Genomic DNA, 18,236 nt, shown 5'->3' with positions numbered 1-18,236 from the left:
GCTTGGACGGCTCCCAGCCGTCATGAGCACACACCTACTGTGACTCATGAGCACCCAAGGTGTTAACCTTATGCTGTCGGAACCTGTGTGATAGAATCCTAAACTATAGCTATAGATTGATGAATAGCCTTCTTTTTACTATCACACAGGTTCTGACAGCATAAGGTTAACACCTTGGGTACTCATGACGGCTCCTGGCCGTCATGAGTCACAATAGGCGTGTGCTCATGACGGTTGGGAGCCGTCCGAACATTGCCTGCTCCGCCCACGCGGTGTTAATTCCCCGCCTGTGCGAGGGAATTAATCAGTGGGCGGAGTTCGGACGGCTCCCGGCCGTCATGAGCACACGTCCACCGTGATTTATGACGGCCGGGAGCCGTCCTCAGTAAGGGAGCGTCACGCCCAGACCCGCCCCCCTCGCACCTCGGCCGAATTTTCCCCGCAGCGAAGGGGTGAATGTGACGATATGATAAAAATGTTATCAGTATCAATATTCATGTGTTAGACCTGGCATCCTTGGCGTGGGTTTACCCTGTATTTTTCCTTTGCCTCCTGTGTTTTTACTGTGTGTTGAACTTTGTTTTTACTGGTCTAGATACATGATGGGTCAGTCGATGGTGTAACCCTCTCCCCCGCCCTGACCCCTGAACAGCAGAGGGACTGCCTCCAGCTGTTGGGGCAGTTTGCCGCTCTGTTCCCCCTAACCGCAGGAGTCACTCAGTGGTGTGTCCATGATATGGACACTGGGGACAGTACTCCTGTGAAGCACACAATTTACAGGGAGACTGATAGGGTCAAAGCTTGCATCAAGGAAGAGGTCTCCTAGATGTTAGCACTAGTGGTTCTTGAGCCCTCCACCAGCCCTTGGGTCAGCCCAATAGTCTTGGTCCCGAAGGATCCACACCCAGTGCCACGCCAGAACTCCGGTTCTGTGTGGACTACCAAGGGCACAATTCCATCACCAGGACTGACCCACACCCATCCCCAGAGCTGATGAGCTCATAGATCGTTTGGGAGCTGCCCAGTACCTTAGTACGTCTGATTTACCACCTGGATACTGGCAGATTGCTTTAACTGATGGGGCCAAGGAGAGGTCTGCATTTTCAACCCCAGAGGGGCACTACCAATTCCAGGTGATGCCATTTGGGTTGAAAAATGCCCCTGCCAGCTTTCAGAGGTTGGTAAACCAGGCGTTGGTTGGACTGGAGGATTTCAGTGCCGCCTACCTGGATGACATTGAAGTGCTCAGTCCCACTTGGGAGAAGCATCTGCAACAGCTCTGGGAAGTGTTGAAGGCCCTGTAGAGGGCAGGCCTCACGATCAAGCCAGCAAGTGCCAGATCATGCAGGGCTCAGAGGTGTACATAGGACACCAGGTAGGAAGTGGCCTGGTGATGCCATTTCCGGCTTGAGAACCTCCAGAAGACCCAGACAGAGGTGAGAGCCTTTTTAGGCCTCATAGGATATTACAGGAGATTTATCAAGGGGTATGACACCATTGATGCCCCCTTGACTGAGCTGACTTCCAGGAAGCAGCTCAGGAAGGTAAAATGGGCTGACACCTGTCAGAAAGCTTTTCATGCCCTAAAATCTGCCATGTGTATGGCAGCAGTGCTCAAGGCGCCCAACTTCTCCAAGGAATAAGTGGTGCAGACAGATGCTTTAGAGCATGGTATGGGGGCTGTGCTCTCACAACTAAATGAGGAGGGCCTAGACCAGCCTGTAGCCTTCATTAGTAGGACGTTACTTCCACGGGAACAGAGGTGGAGTGCGATTGAGCATTAGGCTTTTGCTGTTGTCTTGGTGCTGAAGAAGCTGAGGCCCGACTTGTCTAGGACTAACATCCGGGCTCAGACCGACCGCAGGCCGCTCAGATGGTTGACACTGATGGGGGGGTGAGGAACCAAAGTTGTTGAGGTGATCCATTTCTCTACAGGAGGTTGACTTTATGGTGGAACAACGCCCTAGTGCAGAACATGCAAATGCTGATGGTCTGCCCATATTTTTCCGCCTTAGTGAAGAGAACTTCAAAGAGGGAGGGTAGTTCTCTACACATTTCAGATGGAGGGGAACGTGTGAGAACTGGCATCCTTGGACTGGGTTTACCCTGTATTTTTGTCTTCGCCTCCTGTGTTTTACTGTGTGTTGGACTTTGTTTTTGCTGGTCTAGAGTCTTTGGGCACTTTGCCACTGCTGTTCAGTGCCCAGGTGCAAGTGCTCCCTGTAAAATTGTGTTTATGGTTTGGTGATTCCATGATTGGCTTATTGATTTACTGGTACGACCCTAGTACAGTGCACCATGTGTGCCCATGACTTGTAAATCAAATGCTGCTAGTGGGCCTGCAGCACTGATTGTGCCACCCATATGACCAGCCAGTAAATGTAACTCAGACCGGCCACTGCAGTGTCTGTGCGCAGTTTTGTACTACCAAGTCGACCCACTTGCCAGGCCCTAACATTCCCTTTTTTTACATATAAGAAACCCCTTAGGTAGGCCCAAGGTAGCCCCATGGGAAGGGTGCAGTGTATGTGAAAGGTAGTGCATGTCCTGATATGTGTGGCATGTCCTGTTAGTGAAATACTGCCAATTTAGTTTTTCACTATTGAAAGGGTATCTGTCCCATAGGATAGAATGGGAGTTTACTTATAACATCTTATAAATATTACTTTCCATTGGGACAAGGTAGGAAGTTAGTTTAGTATACCTGAACTCAGGATCTTAAGAGGCATCTTTTAGAAAGGATGATTTTTACATTCTGTGTTTCAAAATACCACTTTTAGAAAGTAGATATTTTCTTGCTTAGCTATCCTGTGTGCCTCTGCCAGGTTTGTGTAGTGACTGTCTGGCTTTGGAGTGACAGGGGCTGGGAATGTGCATTCTGTTCAGACAGCCACTTGGGGGTAAGATGTGTCCTGGCTTTCCAGGGTGAGTCAGGGCTGGGCTTAATAGACCTGGGCTGCATTCAGAGTAGGGGGGTGAGAGTAATTTCATACCTAAATGGGCCTGATCTGCCTTGGACAATGCTGTCTCCACCTCCTGCTGGGAAGCTGCATCAGAGAGGACAGAACTGGTTTTGGCTGGGCAAAGAGCTCTCTGCCACCAGAGAACAAAGGAATGTGTGCTATAAAAAGTAGGGCCCAGACCCCAGACTTCTAGATTACTTCTGGTATTCAAGAGGAACTTTTGCCAAGAAGAAGAGCTGGAGAAATTGAGGATAAGTACTGCCCCTTTGCTGTGTGTGTGCTGTCTGGGGTTGGCCTGCAGTGGCTGTTTCTACCAATGAAAGGACAAGGATATTGCTGTGTGCTGTGTCCCCTGCTTGAGGAAGCTCTCCAATGGCTTGAAGTAGAGCTGCTGTTCTGAAGCCTCGGGTCACAAAGACATCTCCCCCAGTCCCCACTGAACTCCTTTGCTGGTAGTTCTGACCTGCCAAGAGGTGCCTGCCAGTGTTCTGGGCCTCTGGAGGTTGTTTCTGGGGCTGGGAACTGCAAAAGACTAAGGAACTGTGAAAATCGACGCATTACCTGGTTCAGACGCATCACAGTAGTGCGAGAAGGATTTCTGATGCATAGCCGCAGCCGAAGAATCGACAGTGGCTGTAGAGTCTGCTGGTGGACAAGTTCTGTGAACCGATCTCCGATGTCCAAGATCACCACATTGACTCTGACGCAGGCCCTGCTGTGTAAGAATCGATGCATCAAGAGGACGTTTCAGATGGAGGGGAACGTGTGAGACCTGGCATCCTTGGACTGGGTTTACCCTGTATTTTTGTCTTCGCCTCCTGTGTTTTATTGTGTGTTGGACTTTGTTTTTGCTGGTCTAGAGTCTTTGGGCACTTTGCCACTGCTGTTCAGTGCCCAGGTGCAAGTGCTCCCTGTAAAATTGTGTTTATGGTTTGGTGATTCCATGATTGGCTTATTGATTTACTGGTACGACCCTAGTACAGTGCACCATGTGTGCCCATGACTTGTAAATCAAATGCTGCTAGTGGGCCTGCAGCACTGATTGTGCCACCCATATGACCAGCCAGTAAATGTAACTCAGACCGGCCACTGCAGTGTCTGTGCGCAGTTTTGTACTACCAAGTCGACCCACTTGCCAGGCCCTAACATTCCCTTTTTTTACATATAAGAAACCCCTTAGGTAGGCCCAAGGTAGCCCCATGGGAAGGGTGCAGTGTATGTGAAAGGTAGTGCATGTCCTGATATGTGTGGCATGTCCTGTTAGTGAAATACTGCCAATTTAGTTTTTCACTATTGAAAGGGTATCTGTCCCATAGGATAGAATGGGAGTTTACTTATAACATCTTATAAATATTACTTTCCATTGGGACAAGGTAGGAAGTTAGTTTAGTATACCTGAACTCAGGATCTTAAGAGGCATCTTTTAGAAAGGATGATTTTTACATTCTGTGTTTCAAAATACCACTTTTAGAAAGTAGATATTTTCTTGCTTAGCTATCCTGTGTGCCTCTGCCAGGTTTGTGTAGTGACTGTCTGGCTTTGGAGTGACAGGGGCTGGGAATGTGCATTCTGTTCAGACAGCCACTTGGGGGTAAGATGTGTCCTGGCTTTCCAGGGTGAGTCAGGGCTGGGCTTAATAGACCTGGGCTGCATTCAGAGTAGGGGGGGTGAGAGTAATTTCATACCTAAATGGGCCTGATCTGCCTTGGACAATGCTGTCTCCACCTCCTGCTGGGAAGCTGCATCAGAGAGGACAGAACTGGTTTTGGCTGGGCAAAGAGCTCTCTGCCACCAGAGAACAAAGGAATGAGTGCTATAAAAAGTAGGGCCCAGACCCCAGACTTCTAGATTACTTCTGGTATTCAAGAGGAACTTTTGCCAAGAAGAAGAGCTGGAGAAATTGAGGATAAGTACTGCCCCTTTGCTGTGTGCTGTCTGGGGTTGGCCTGCAGTGGCTGTTTCTACCAATGAAAGGACAAGGATATTGCTGTGTGCTGTGTCCCCTGCTTGAGGAAGCTCTCCAATGGCTTGAAGTAGAGCTGCTGTTCTGAAGCCTCGGGTCACAAAGACATCTCCCCCAGTCCCCACTGAACTCCTTTGCTGGTAGTTCTGACCTGCCGAGAGGTGCCTGCCAGTGTTATGGGCCTCTGGAGGTTGTTTCTGGGGCTGGGAACTGCAAAAGACTAAGGAACTGTGAAAATCGACGCATTACCTGGTTCCGACGCATCACAGTGGTGCGAGAAGGATTTCTGATGCATAGCCGCAGCCGAAGAATCGACAGTGGCTGTAGAGTCTGCTGGTGGACAAGTTCTGTGCACCGATCTCCGATGTCCAAGATCACCACATTGACTCTGACGCAGGCCCTGCTGTGTAAGAACCGATGCATCAAGAGGACGTGGCTGGAATCGTAAGAGCGCATCCCCAATCTTCACCCATTGCATCGTTCCAGATCGTCACGCATTGTATTGATGCACCAGGTCTGTTTCATCGCTAGGGGACGAAGTAAGAAACTGACGCATCACCTCCCCACGCAGTAAGAAACCGATGCATCCCCTCCTCTCCGGTAAGCAACCCTTGCATCACCTTCTCTCCGGTAAGGATCCAACGCATCACCTCATCTGTGCAGCAGTAAGGAACTGACGCATCACCTCCCCTGGAGCAAGGAACCGATTCATCACCTTCCCTGTCTGTAAGGAACCGATGCATTACCTTCCCTGCGACCCTTTTTGATTGTGTTTTTGACGCATCCAAGGCACTTTGTGTTGAAAGTGTTGCATCCATCATTTTCTATTAATAGAACTATTTCTACCTTTGAAAGGTCATATCTTGATTACTGAATTGTGGATTTTTGTGTTTAGATAGATTAATTATTTTTCTAAACTGGTATGGTGTCCATTTGTAGTGTTTTCACTGTATTACTGTATGTGTGCGCAAATGCTTTACACATTGCCTCTGAGATAGGCCTTTCTGCTCGTGCCAAGCTAGCAAGTGGGTGAGCAGGGATTATTTTAGAAGTGTTTCCCTTTGCCCTGACTAGGGAGAAGGGTCCTTACTTGGACAAAGGTGCAAGCCATTGCCAACTAGAGACCCCCATTTCTAGCAACATGCCACTACATTAATAATGAAATACCACCTCTGCAGCAGGTGTCCTATGGTATCGAGGAATACCATGAACAGTAAATGTCTGCAGCTTGGCATGAAATATGCTTCAAATGCCCAATTATAAAGTAATATAGAAATGTAATAACGTTGTCCCCAAGCATTAGAGGGATTCTAAAAAAAGAAGATGTGTTCCCAAGTGCCACGTTTCCCTTTTCATAAATAAACCCAATGCCAGTTCAAAGAATGATTCACATTTTAAGTAAACGTTTGTCATCAAAAAACAGCTTTGTCTTTCATTTAATCCACAAGTTTTGTCCTTAACACCAAATTGTCTTTTTCACCAGGTACTCGCATGTTCTACTGTCCCAGAAGGACAAAACGACATACTCACGTATCACAGTCAGATGACAGAAATGCCCATCATATGTTAGAGCTAGGCACCAAAACCCAGCCATACCCTCCTGGTGCCTAGATATGGAGCAGAAGCAATTGTATGTAAGTGGTGGCCACAGCAATCCCTTTGATAGCCACAGCAATCACAAGGATGCAGACCGTGTTCAAGCCTTAGCCATTTGTTACCAAGGCCACAGTTTTACCCTGTGATGGTCAGTATAAACTCTAGGATTGTTACAATAGGCCAAAGGCAGGTCACTTTGTACCGGAGCCACCACATTGCCTAGTACCGTGTTACTCAAAGTACGGCCCGGGGGCCGCATGCGGCCCTCCTGACCTTCACCTGCGGCCCCCAGCTGAATTACTGCACTGGGCTGCTGTTTACTTCAGAAAACACACTACCATTCAAAAAAATGTGTTAAATTAACGGAAAGCAATTATTTACTGGCTAACTGAAGTAAATGAAAAGAAGCAAATAAGGCGCCCTGCAAAACGTAACTTTAGGAACACATACATCTGGCAACAAACATGTAAAAAATATGACAAAGTCTCTTCAAAGTTCAAAAAGTGTATTTCGTTGACATGCAAAAGTATTACACCTTAGTACATCAGAATAGATAAGTGCATTTAGAAGTATTTTATTTGAAACTGATTTTTTTTAAAAATTAGTGTAGAAACATTCATGCCTCCTCACACCCTGAACTCAATGCCAATAGTGAACTAAGAAGCAAGTCAGTTGCTACATGGATCCCTCTGGGTGGTCAGGGTTGTTATACATGGACAACATTATAGTTTACTAAATCAAACACAAGTGGTCTATACAGCATATATCCTGAACTCATGTATTTTAAGGTGTTCTTATTTTCCATTATGAGGAAAAAGGAGGTAAAGTGAAATTAGGCAGTTGCCTAAGATCAAACAGTTGGGTCAAGTGGGGAAGCCAGGATTGATCCTAGATTTTCTGGTTACTTCATTATTACACTTACTTCTCCCACGGTAGTGATAGCAAGCAGAAAGGCTTAAACTAAGGTGAGGAATAGCAACGCAGATACAGAATAACAAAGTATTGTCATATGTATGACCCTACTAGAGATTGGGGACTTAATTTAGAGGGCAGGAAGGAAAAACACGTAAAATAATTTCATGTCTCACTGACCACACCATGTATATGATTCGCTTCCCCTACACCCACCTTAACCACCCACAAAGCCCCACTCCTGCCATGCTACCATTAATGCTGCCCTCGGGCACGTCACAGACCATAGTTTGTGGCCCCTGGGGAAAGGTTTGTGAGTACCCATGGCATTGAACACCCTCAGACAGATATACTGATTATATTGCATGTGTTATATATCACATGGCAACAATATTGTGCCCACGACATCAACCGAACATCTTCATAACCTAAGTTTAACTGAGGTAAATGTAGAGGGAAGATTGAAAGTTAAATTCCTACCTTAATGTAGTATTGGATGATGTAATGGAGTTATTATTATTGTAGGAAGATATAATTGACCTCTGTATAGTTCCTGCAACTTCTGCAGCATACCAAGCAGGGCAATATAATGCTTAGGTACGCCTTGTGCTAGAGCAAATTTAATGTGGAATATGCTGACCCATTGTCAACGTCACCTAAACCTTGTAGTTTCGGTTTCATCTCCAACACTATTTTTAGGTCTCGCCTAGCGATGCAGCGCATACCCTGCTCGCCTTGGCGAGATCTATTGTTGTCGATTATTGTTTGTAAGGGGGACAGGAGATGTGCACGCGCCTGGATAGGCGATGTGCACGTGTACGGCTCGCGCCGTTTGAGCACAACGCCACCCATGTGACCGGCTGCAATCACCCCAGAAGCAGAGGAGGGAGCTGTAAATCAAAGGCAACAGTGGTAAAATGGGCATAGGGAGGTCACTGAAGTGTGCAGACTACTATGAACGAGCCTCCATGTCATTTCGAAATGGTGCTTTTATTAGGCAGGCATGTGTGTTAAACAGTGCTGTGGAGGTCATGCTCTCTAAAGCTGTCAAGGCAGACTCAGCCTTCCTCCTTACATGGTCGGTAAATATTTGATCAATTTGCTCAACAGCCATGTGGCTAATTTTATACGAAGTATATTTTGCAGACTTGCGATACATAAGGAGATCGGTATTTTTCGGTAATCATGGCTTTCTGTGTTAGATTGAGTGGATAAAAGACTCCACCCCTTTGCTCTCCAACACGTCGGCCTTGCTCCTATCTGAACCTGTGATTGTAGAGATAATGTGAACCCCCCCACCCGTTTCATTAGCAAATTTAAATCTGATTTTGCTGTATGTTCTATTTCACTTAAACATTTGTATTGCAATTACGGATTTTCTACGTATTTTTACTTCTGTGGAATGAAGGAAAATATTTTGTAATAAACCTTAAGTTAATAAAAACGATCTAGTAGTTTGCCATTACCTGCATTAAGTATTATTTAAAAATGTATTACGCACGTTGTAGATAGGTCTATTAGGAAATATGAACCTGCGCTTTTCAGAGTGCATAAGGTATCCTAGTTAGTTGTAGAAACACAAAGAACTTGCGATCTGGCCCGTTTATATATTTTTTTGCCAACTTTTTGAACCCCGTCTTTCTCTATCCAACTTGAAACCATTGACCTGCTCTAGTAATCCTGATATTGAAAGGAAAGCCAATGTTATCAGCGTAGCGGAGGCTACAAACCAGACGTGTTAATTTAGTTGGCTATTTGATTGAGTGTGTAATGGATACATCGCTCAATGAAAGGAACTATGGTAAAGTGGTTTCAGTTTTTTAAATATTGGGGAGGGTTCGGTAGCTTTTCCTAAGTAAAGTTTTACAAAAAACATAACGAAAAAGCATTTTCAAGGCCAAAAGGCTGGTAGGCAATGCCATACCTATTGGCTTTGCCAAGGTTTGTTGTATTTTGCAGTGAATGGGGTTTTAAGGGCGACTTTTTTTAATACTTGGTGATCAGGATTGGGCTGTGCAAATCAATGTCTTTGTCACTGTTCCTGAGTGAGCTTCGCCACCCAGGGTTGTTGTCTGTCAAGTGACCTCTGCTGTGTCTACTAAAAATACTTTTCTTTCTCTGTTAAAACACATCACAGTGAATGATATGGTTGGATAGAAAACGTCATTCAAAAGTAAAGGGAAGTAGCTTTAAGGTAATTGGTTCCCATGTTATTTCATTTTATTAGGACATTTATATAACACAAATGTAGGGCCGAAGGGCAGCATCCAACATAGCACTAGTTTACGTAACTAACTTGTATTGATAGAAAGACATACAAATGGCTTTGCAATGCAAATTAGCGATAACCCAGATATGGAGAAGAGAGCAAATGTACAGCAGTAAGGAAGGGATCTAATCTTGGATGTTAAGAAGTTTGTCAAGGAGGGTCGAGACGTTTTCTGAATTGCCCTAATCAAAGAGTAAGTTTGGAGGTGTTCCAGAGTCGTGCGGTCCATATGCAAAGAAAGCCTGTTGACATGTGCGTGTTCCCAATAGGTTTTTTTCCATCTCTATCATGCAAAGGCGCGTGTTTCTAGTAGCACAAACACAACTAGACCTATTGAGCTTGGAAGCAAGGTATTCAGGTTTGCTTATAGATCACACAGTACTCTTTGAACTTGACTCTGCCAGGGAGAGGGGATAGAGCAATTCCTCTAAGGTAGGTGGGATATGTTCAACTCTTTTTTTTGTTAGTGATTAGCCGCATGCAGCTTTCCGTGGTATCCGTGGGGATGACCAATAAAAGCTTTAACTTGCTCTTTAGGTCCTGTGGGAAGTTGATTGTGACCTTGACAGTTCTTATCACCGGAATAGACAATTGAAACTGCATTGCCCTAGACATGTCTGATCCTCTGCTTTTTCAAATGAGTTTGGATTACGACAAGACATGAATAACCTAGCTGCAGGTATTGTTTAGTTAAGAAACTACTAACATGGTTTTAAAAAGGTGCCTTTTCTATGAGGAATAGGAGCTTTTCATTGGGTAGGTACATTGTCTCAAGACCGCTTGGCTCTGGCCTGTATTCACCATGAGTATTCCTTTTAATTTACACGGTTATCATCATATCTGTTGGCAGTCCAGTGCGAAATGGAACCTCAGACCTTATGTTATGTAAGATACCCTATGCTTTTTGACCATTGCGTGGAATTTATTATGGAAATATTTACATCTGCCATAATAAAAAAAAAGTAGAGTACGAGTTTTGAGACCTTGAAGTAATGACATTTCCTTCTGGAGATTTTCTGATTTGTTATATAACTAAATAGCCCATAAACACGAAGGACCAAGGCAGAGTCTTGGGAGTGTACTTTACAAACAAGCATTGGCAATGGATATTGCTTGGGTTTAAGAATAGCAACCATCATGCATACTGTTATTAAATATATACAGAGTTACAGTTGTCAAAACAATGTACAGCCCCCCCACGCCCTTATAGGGTCTAACAAGAATCATCACATTGAAAAGCTTATATGCCTAGGGTTTGTCAGAGTGTGTGTTCAACACCAAAATACTTGATACTTGGCTACTATGGTAATCCATGAGATTACATGTAACCAAATACCTGTCTGCAGCCTGTAAACTAGTGTGATGATAATCTACTTTTAGAGGTCTATTTGGTATAACAAATCCTTTTCACAGTAAATAACCCAGGTCTACTGCCTTTGTCATAACGTTTATCATAAACAGCCAAGACTTAAGGCATCTGGCATAAATTTACAGTGCGCACCAATCAGGACTATAGATGCTATTATTGGCTTGTCACCATAACCAACTCCCTAGAGAGCGTAAACGTTTCCACAAGTAAAGCATACAGTCAAACAATTACAAATGTATATACAGAGCTTTGGACTACACCATTTCCAGCTGAAAGGCAATATTTCTCTTCATGTTTTCCCATACCTGGCTTGTCACGCAGTTTGGTGCTTACTTTCCCTCCATGTTAAAGAACAGTAGACGTTTCAGCACCCAGGCTAATGTGCTACGTAGCTAAATTTATATAAGGTCCCAGTTTCTTTCAGCTCTATTTTCAAAGCTTGTCTCTTCAGTCTCCTTATTGTCTTGTTATCCTTTTCAAATGGCTACTTGTTCCTTCTCCCAGTCCTCCACTGAGCTTTCCTGTCTTCTGGCATCGTGCTTTCTTGTGATTTCACTCTATTCGTTCTTTACCTCTTTTTTCCTACATAACTTTATTTTTTCTACCTTTTGTCACTCTTCCTTAACTTTATTTCCTTCATTCTTATCCTTTCTCTCCATACTTTGCTCATTTACACGTTCTGCTGTTTTCTATCCTTTCATTTCCCTTTAGTTTTTCCTTTAGCCTTTTCTATCTCTCCATCTTTTACTTCCCCAATTCATCTTTTCCAACATCACATTTGTTTCCGCCTTGCTATATTTTTCTCTCCATTCCTATTTTCTTTGGTTCCCTCTTATTCTTCCCACTTTGTGGTATTTTTTTTTTTGGTTCCTTTCTATCCTTGTCCCATATTTTATTTTCATGTTTTACTCCCTTTCCAGATTAATTGTTTGTCCATCTCCTCTTCCTATCTTAGACTACTCTTATTTTTTGTAATTATTTTTTCCTGTTTATTATTTCTTTCTCTTTCCTTACACTTTCTTTCCTTCCATCTTTCCCTTTCTTTGTTCTTTCTGTAGTTCTTCATCTTTCCTTTCACCTTCTAGTGTCCTTACTTAAATGTCCTTCCTGTCTCATTATTCTTTACTTTACCTTTTATTTTATCCTAAATTTCCTTTCTTGTTTGCTTCATTTCTTTTTCATTTTTTTTCTCTGCTTTTATACTTTTTTTCTTTTTGTTTTAGCGGGTGACATAGCACCATGGACTAGTCCATCCGTTGCAGAAATTAATGTTTATCCTAAAGGTCACAGCTTCTAAGTCTGGTAGGTACAATCAGCCTCTCATCCATCTGAGGTCAATAGATTGAACATCATTAATTTGGGTAACTTACTATCAACGCCTAGCCATCATGCAAATGATAAACCTAATCTATGTATGGCTGATAATTACTCAGTAATGCTGAGATTACCTCATGCAGGGAAACACCAATGAATTGGGGAGAAACTGTATTTTATTCCCAGCAGTATCCAACATATTGGACAACAGCAGAAGCACAAGTGTTCCTTGAGAACTCCTTTCATAACTGTTACTTAAGCACAGGCTAGACAGAAATACTGTCTCCAGGGACATGCTATCCCTGCCCACCCACTCACTTCCTCTTTAAAAATATGCATTTTAAAACAGACATATGAAGTCTATTGTTGGTGCTTATTAGGCTACTCCAGAAAAAAATAGTTTTGTTCTTTCATTGAAATAAATAAACATCAAGATAATGCATTTTAGTATTATTACGAATCAAAAACTCAACCATCAGTAAGCATTTGTCTATATTTAGTTTCTTTATCATTTTTGCTATAATGTCCTCCTTATTTTGTGTGTGTACTATTTTTGCTGTGACTGCCCCTCACATGCATATTGGAATGAATATTAGAGCACTGCAAATACCCCTTTCACTGCTGGCGTGTTTGCACACCCTTGTGTCGGAGCTTTATCGAAACATTCAGTATTAGGTTGTTAAAACACGTACATTTTTGGTCTCTTTCTGCATCCATGCATACAAACAATACGTTTTTTTGATACATGCTGGCCTATGTGTTGGTGCAGACCTGGCATCACTATCTTATTACAACCTGTAGATATATTGAGAAATATGGAGCTATTTTTTTTTCCCCAAATGTATTGAATATTCTGTTGCATTTTCAATGTGATCAATCATAAATCCCAAAGCACTAACCAAGGAATGTAGCCTTGAATGTCTGGAGTGCAGCAATACTGTTGGACGTGGCCCTATCTGCATTGTCACTGCAAAACGTTTGCCTTTTCCCCTCCTGCCTTCTGAATTTCGTTTTTGTTGGCATTATGACTCTGTACACTTTACTACCACTAAACAATGTAAAGTGGTTGTGCTCTTTCCATAAAGCATGGTACAATTGGCCTAAACCTGATTGGCACAATTAATTTATGTGTATGTCCCTAGTAAATGGTACTACATGTACCCAGTGCAACCCACTAAAATGGCCTTTTAAAACATGTCTCAGACCTGCCACTGCAGCCTGTAGGGCAGTGCTAAAACTGCCATTTGGAGCTTGCAGAAGAAACCATTTGCAAGTCCTAAACATTCTTTTTTTAATGCATATAAGTCACCCTAAAGGTAGGCACTAAAGGACCACTGGGACGGGTGCATTGTATGTAAAAAACAGGACTTGTGCTCTTAAGTTTTACATGTCCTGGTGGTGAAAATAATTTTACATTCGTTTTTCACTACTGTAGGCCTATCTCTCCTTTTGGGTAACATTGGGTTACCCTTTTACATTTAATATGTGATACCTTTTGATTGGGAACAGATAGGGCTGTCCAGTTTGGGCTCAAATTAATTGCATTTAAAATCCTCTTTAATTGTAAAGTTGGCTTTACAGTCACAATTCTGAAAATGCAACTTTTAGAAAGCTGGCATTTTCTTGTCCTAACCATTTGGGGCCTGCTTCCAGTGTCCTGAGTCACATGACGTTGAATAGCTTAGCTGTTGGACTCTGTGTACTCCCTCCAGACAATGAGACCAAGAGGGACTTGATGTAGGCTGGATGGGCCATCCTGCTTCATAGATATGTGCAGGGCAACTCCTTGTTCCACCTACATTTCCATAGGCTTGCCTCCAGCACACACAAAGGAACCTGGCGCTCACCTTTTGTCACTCCAGTCTTCTTGCAGCCTTGGCAGAGGAAGAACTTTCAAGGACCAGATGTGGGGATAGCCTAGAGGATTCCCCCACTAGATGGCATGAGGTAGAAATATTGGACCTTCTGAACCACTCTTCATTACACTCCTGGACTTGTGGACACTACAGAAGATGGACTGTCTTTCTTACCAGAGAACTGCTCTGCTGCTTGACGCCTTTCATGTTACCCAGAGAACTACCCTTCTGCTTCAGACCTTCCCTGCTCCCTGAGAAGGAAGACAGTACCTTCTCCCTTCATCCCGGGCTAACCTGAGTGACTCCAAGGGTCAGTTGGCTGACCTCCTGTTCTGAGTTACAGGTACACAATGCCCTGTATCTGCCCAGCTGACCTGCTGTAGTGGGCCTGCAATGGGACCTCCCTAAGCCTTGCTGACCTTGCTGAAATAAGTCCTTTATTCTCTAGATGTGACTCCCCAGGCACTGGACCCTTTGCTGGCATCAGAGAGAATTCCTCCTTGCCTAACTGAAGGCTCCATCAAATCTGACACAAAACAACACCAAGTCCTGCAACGCCTCCCCGCACAGCAGAAAGGTTCACCGAAACTGACGTCGAGCAACGCATAGCCTCAACACATAACTCAAAGTTTCATAGGAACTGATGCAGAGCGACGCAAAACCTCACAAAGTAACTGCTGCACAGACCTTGCACCAAGGACTTAAGGTACAACTCCCAGCTGGACAAACTTGGCCCTGTGCCCTGCACTCCATCGTGGGTGGCCTAAACGTGTGACTTTGTCCAGGCGCAGCGTGAACAGATTCCTCAGTTGGAGCTTTTCACCTTTTGGCACTATTAAATCTCTGGTTCAACTGACTGGATTTGTGTTGCTTTGGTATCATTGTACTTATTACAATGTATCCTATTTTTATTGTGTTGTGTTTTCACTGTATTACTGTTTATGGTCTACATAAATAATGAACACAGTGCATCTAAGTTAAGCCTGACTGCTTTGTGCCAATTTACCAAAGTGTTCAGGGCAGGTTAATGTAGTGACTTTTGTGAGTCACCCTGACAAGAATTGTGGTTGTTGCCAGAGTGGTGCTTCCACCCCCATAACCAATAACTCAATTTCTTACAAAAACCAAATATGTTTGGGTTATCCTAGGAAATTGCTTATGCCCAATCAATTATTAAATATAGCACAGATCACAATATGAACGAATCACAGATTATGTTGTGCTGTTCTTTGACAGCAAATATTAATCTCAGCACTATGTATAAAGCATAAAAACTATCTATTTTCTAACTCTTATGACTAAAGAACTCTATTTATGCAAGCCAGATATCCCTTATCTACACTGACTGTCCAGTATAACATGTTGAACATGACGTTTATCAGATATTCATTATTTTATCCAAAACATGGTAATTCACTCCACAGGATCATAACCCTAACAAGGCTTGACTCCCAACATTATTGATCTGTGTCTCCTTAGGATGGGTTACCAAACATGTATAGGTTTTCTATGCATTAAAGCAGGATGTCCACAGGCGATATACTGTGTGTGATGACTTCGTTTAGCCTTCCTGTTTTTGGTCACTGGTAGAACCCCCAGCCTAATGAAAGTGTAGCTCAACAATTTGTTTTTAACATCATTAGTTTTCTTTTGATGGATGTCAGACCTTCATCTCTGATTTGCTGGCTGTGAGATTGCACTGATTATGACCTTAGTCTGGTTATTAGCAACTTTATCCCAAATCAAACTAATTCTCTCCAGTTTCCCTTGTGCAGGTCTTGCCCCTAATTTTGCTTCCATGGGTCTCTTGAGTCTGGGGGTTACCAGACATGATTGGGTTTTCTATGGGCTCCTGGTGCCCCTCAGTATATTTCAGAAATTTGGAAAGAAGCTGAAAGCAAAACGCGAGGCTGCCTGCGTTTTGGTTGAAGGGATCACCCCTGGGTTTTATGAAAACCTAACACAACCGTGTATTTTCAGAACTTCTTATGGTTTCTGTTATTGATTGCTGGATTCCCTTGACCTTTTTGCCTGGCTGGGATAAAGCTTGTGCCGAACTAGTCGCATTTCAGACATACTGCATTTTCTCCAAAACATGACTTTGTGCTTCAGTCTTTCTCACATAGAAACATACCCCATACTCTAAAGTTCTTTGTAATTTATGCCCCATTTCCCTGCTTCCCCTGCCTGCTAAAATCATGGAATCAGGTGCAACCACACAAATTACTCAATTGTTTTAAGAGTTCCTGCTTTGATTTCAGCGTATGTGGTCTTTCATAGTCCCTGCAATACAGAATTTGTAGTTGGCGGTCTTAGATGGTCCTAGATGACCTCTGTGGTGTCTTAGATTCAGATAGAGTTGTACCCTTGATCCTTTTAGATCTCTTGGCCACAATTGTCATGGTTGAACATCCCACCCATGCTCTAAATTAAGGTAGATCTGAGTGTTGTCTGCATACATGTAGTACATGACATGAAACGCTTCCAGCATGCGAGAACACTAAAGAGGATTGGTGATAGACGCTCCCTGTTTACAGGCGTCATTGGAAGTGATGTCACATACAAAGGAGTCTTGCTAGATGTGATTGCTCAAGAAGGAATTCTTCCCGGCTAGAAGTGACCCAAAACAGCAAAACTATAGTAGTACACATCACATTATTTTAGCATTGTTGATTGTGAAATTAGACATACCTCTGAAAACTGTCTACAACCAACCATAATATACAACTCTAGCAAGGTTTAAGACAAATTGTCTACATCATAATGCCAGTCAAACAGACATGGATGGTATTAAAATCTCCTTTCTTACCTAGTGGCTTCTCTCACAGAATTATAAGTTGAGCAGGAGCTGTGCACACCAATATGGATACATTTTTGGCCACTTGCAATCCTCTTACAACAGCTATAAGGGCAAAGAGCCAGTATCAACAATTGTTCTCACTCCAGTTTGGCTCCTGATAGTGAAAAACATTAGTGGAGTGCACATTTTCAGGTTACGTAGGTAAAATATTTATTTGGTGCAATGACTAGAATTCTTAAAACTCATTAGAGATATTTTTTCTTCTTTGCAGGTCAAATACAGGACAATTTCAGAGTCTTAAGAGTCCCACTCCATCCCCAATCTGACCTGTCGAGCTGCATGTGATTTGCGTTGTATTGCAGCTTCCTTTTTGGGCGGAGAAAACAAGGTATGTCCGTAATATTTCGAAATCTTCCTTCATATCACTGGTTTGAAATGAATATTTGTTATGTTAACACGTTTAATAAATTAATTTTAGACTCTTGATTAGTACCAACTTGTGATAATGTAGCAAAGGTCTTCAAATGTGCTTTTACATGTGTGAAGAGTCTTTGACATTTTAAATTGTTTTACATTCTCAGAGTTTTACTGTCTGCATTACTCCTTTTTTTTTAAATAAATGCAGGCCCTATTTATTGTCTTTTTTTATATGGAGTATTTATATAAACATACTTAGCCATTAACTACAATGGAATGGTTTTCATGAAAATCTTACCGAATTTGACCAATTGAGTTATTGATGTTAGCAATATTTTAGGGACTTTTATTTTCTTACATAGAAATTATTTAATTACCCGTTTTATTTTCATTGCACCAGCTTGCATTAAAAATATTATTATAAGACCTGGCTCTTTACCACCTAATTCTTGTGAGCCTCTATGTACCTCGACTTCTGGCCACATCTGCAGCGCCTTGCCGCCTTTGGGCAAAGTCTGCGCTTTATAAGACTAATATTAATTCATTCATTCAATATGTCTTGTAAAAGAACATCCTATTTGAAAGCTGGATATCAGAGTATGAAAACAGGATCACTGCTGGGCAGTGGGGAATGCAACTGAAAGACTGTGCTATACTAGCACTAACATGCTAATTTATATTAAGAAGCCCCTGAACAATCAAACAGTGATCTGCAGCACACATCGCACAGGACAAGGCTGCCCTGTGGATTGGCGCGTTTAAGATTTGTCAAACGGG

General features: G+C 43.0%; 1 protein-coding gene across 1 annotated transcript in view; it reads left to right on the top strand.

The window, feature by feature from the left end:
* LOC144791221 (transient receptor potential cation channel subfamily V member 6-like) overlaps positions 1-18,236 on the top strand; it is a 327,745-nt gene that overhangs the window by 35,624 nt on the left and 273,885 nt on the right. The window contains exon 2 of the mRNA XM_078665874.1: positions 17,314-17,430. The gene's annotated coding sequence lies outside the window, so the exon portion shown is untranslated. The remainder of the gene's footprint in view (positions 1-17,313; positions 17,431-18,236) is intronic.

The sequence above is a fragment of the Lissotriton helveticus genome, chromosome 11, assembly GCF_964261635.1.
Source record: "Lissotriton helveticus chromosome 11, aLisHel1.1, whole genome shotgun sequence".
NCBI lineage: Eukaryota > Metazoa > Chordata > Amphibia > Caudata > Salamandridae > Lissotriton > Lissotriton helveticus.
The sequence above is the reverse complement of the archived record's forward strand: the minus strand, read 5'-3'. Positions and strand labels throughout refer to the sequence as shown.